General features: G+C 78.8%; 1 non-coding gene across 1 annotated transcript; it reads left to right on the forward strand.

The window, feature by feature from the left end:
- The first annotated feature begins 1,528 nt into the window (after window positions 1-1,528).
- Window positions 1,529-1,681, forward strand: LOC128949699 (5.8S ribosomal RNA). The gene has a single exon (XR_008484233.1). It is a non-coding gene; the product is annotated as a 5.8S ribosomal RNA (ribosomal RNA).
- Window positions 1,682-2,500: the final 819 nt, after the last annotated feature.

Below are 2,500 nucleotides of genomic sequence, written 5' to 3' on the forward strand. Positions count from 1 at the left end.
GAGGGGTGGGGAGCAGCTGCTCCCGCCGAGCCCCTGCGGTGGTGTCCGCGGCCGCCGGCCGCGCTCCCGCCGTCGTCGTCCCCGCCGCGCGCGCGGGGGGGTAACCGCGCCGCGCCGGGGAGGGGCGCCCTGCCCCCCCCTCTCCGCGGCCCGGCCTCGGCGGAGAGGCCGCGGCGCGCGGTCGGCCGCGGGGGCCGACCCGCTCGCCTCGTCGTAACGGGCGACGCCGGCGAGAGAGCGCCCGCTCTCTCGCCTTTCCTCGGCCGCGGGGTTGCGGCCGCCGGGGTCCGCCGCGCTCTCTCCACGGCCCGCCGCCGCGGTCGCTCGCGCGCGCGGCGCCGCGTCCCGCGCGTCCGGCCCCTCTCTCTCCCCTCGACGGCCTTTCCTCCTCGAACGCGCCGGCGGCGCCGTCCGCCGGCCGTCCCCCGGCTCGATCGCCCGCCCGCCCGGGGGGGCGTGCGCCCGGCGGGCCCTCCGTCGGCGGAGGCCCGCGAGCGCGGGCGACCCCGTGCCGAGCGGCGGCGGCGCCGCTCGACGGGTGTCCCTCCCTGCGGGGACGGTCGGCCGGAAGGCGCCCGCCGTCGCCGGCGGCGGTCCCGGCCCGGGCCCTGCACGTCGCGTCCTCCGTCGCCCTTCCCGGCCGCGTGTGGGCCGAAGGCAGGCGTGCGGGCGGCCGCGGGGGCGCTTCCCCCGCCCGGTCTCCGCGTGAAAACGAGGAGAGCGGGCGTTGCCCCCCGGCTCAGCGCCGTACGCCTTCCGCCGGGCGCGTGCCGAGGCGAGGGGCCCCGGCGGTGCGACGCGGCGGCGGCGGTCCCGGGAGTGCGGCCCCGGCGGCGGCGGGGTCTGCCGCCCGGCAGGCCTCGGGCGCTGGCGACGCCGGCTCGGGTCTCGGTGGCGTCCGCCTCCGGGGCCGGCGGCGGAGCGCGTCCGTCGGACGCTGGCCCGCCCGGCGGGAGCGGTCCCGCCGGGGGGAGGCGCGCCGGCGGCACGGTCGTCGCCGCGTGCCGTCTCGAGCGGGGGTGTAAGGCCGCTGGGGAAAGAGAGAGGTCCCGGCCGCGCGGCGGCGCGGCGGCGCTCCGCGAGCCCCGCGGCGGGGTCGCCGAGGGGAGCCGGTGCGTGCGGGGCCCGACGGCCGCGACCCCGGCCGCGCGCGCGCGCGTGTGTGTGCGCGCGCGCGCGTGTCGTCCCGTGAAAGCGAGAGCGGGCGGGACGCCGTGCCCTCCCGCGTGCCGGCGCGCGCCGCGTGGCCCTCCGCGCGGAGGCCGGGCCGAGCCCGGGCGCCTGGGCCGCCTCCGAAGGACGGCATTGTGAGGTCGGCGTCTCCCCTCGCGGGGGGAGGCGGTCGGGGGCGCGGGCTCCCCCGCCTCTTGGCGGTCCTTCGGAGCGTGGGTTTCTCCGATTTTTTTTCCCCCTTTCCTGTGTTTCTCTGTGTGCTCGTACGGTCGAAGCCAGGCGCGCGCGCCCGCGCGTCCTCGGCGCGAGAGACAATAAGGGGCCGCTCGGCGTGAGCGGCGCCCGAAAGCCAGACAACTCTTAGCGGTGGATCACTCGGCTCGTGCGTCGATGAAGAACGCAGCTAGCTGCGAGAATTAATGTGAATTGCAGGACACATTGATCATCGACACTTCGAACGCACTTGCGGCCCCGGGTTCCTCCCGGGGCTACGCCTGTCTGAGCGTCGCTTGACGATCAATCGCCGTCCGGGGGCCACCCCGGCGGCGCGGCTGGGGTCGCCTCGCAGGCCCGTTGCCCGCGGCGGGCGGCGGCGGCGGCGTCGTCCCGCCGGTGCCCGGAGGGAAGGCGGGTCAGGCGGCTCGGCGAGGGAAGCGTTTCCCTCGGCGGCCCCGACCCCCTTGCCTGCGGCCCGGCGCGCGTCGTCGTCGTCGTCGTCGCGGTCGCCGCGCAGGGCCTTCGTCCCCCTAAATGTAGACTCGGGGAGCGCTCCGTAGCTCCCCGCTCCCGGAGCGAGCCGCTGGGGCGGAGCTCGTCCTCGCCGGGGCCGCGCCGTGGATGCGGCGGCGGCGGCCGGGGGAGAGCGAGAGACGGCGTCGAAAGCGCCGCCGAGGGCCGAGAGAAGGGAGAGAGAGAGAGAGAAGGGCGAGAAGGGAGGCGAGGCGCGGGCCTCGCCCCCGGCCTTCCCCCCCGCGCGGGCGGCTGTCTGCGGGTGGGTACCGCGGCGGTACCGTGCCGTGCTGCCGCGCGCGCGCGAGGCGAGAGCGCCGGGGACGGGGGTGCCGACCCCCTCCTCCCTTCGCCTGCCGCCCTCCTCCTCCTCCTCCTGTTCTGTCGCGGTCTCGGGGCGCCGAGGGCGCCGTCGCGCCCCTCTCTCTCCCCCGCGAAGGCCGTCGCGCGCCGCCGCCCGGCCGGTCCTCCCGCGCGGGGCCGTCTCTGCCGCGTTGCTCTCCCTTTTCGGTTCTCGTCTCCGGGATGGGGCTCTCCGGTCTCCTGGCGCGTTCTCCGCCCGTCTCCCCTCTCTCTCCCCCTCTCTCTGCGGAGGCTC

The sequence above is a fragment of the Melozone crissalis genome, unplaced genomic scaffold (assembly GCF_028551555.1).
Source record: "Melozone crissalis strain CALT ecotype California unplaced genomic scaffold, PUWL_Pcris_2 ptg000271l_1, whole genome shotgun sequence".
NCBI lineage: Eukaryota > Metazoa > Chordata > Aves > Passeriformes > Passerellidae > Melozone > Melozone crissalis.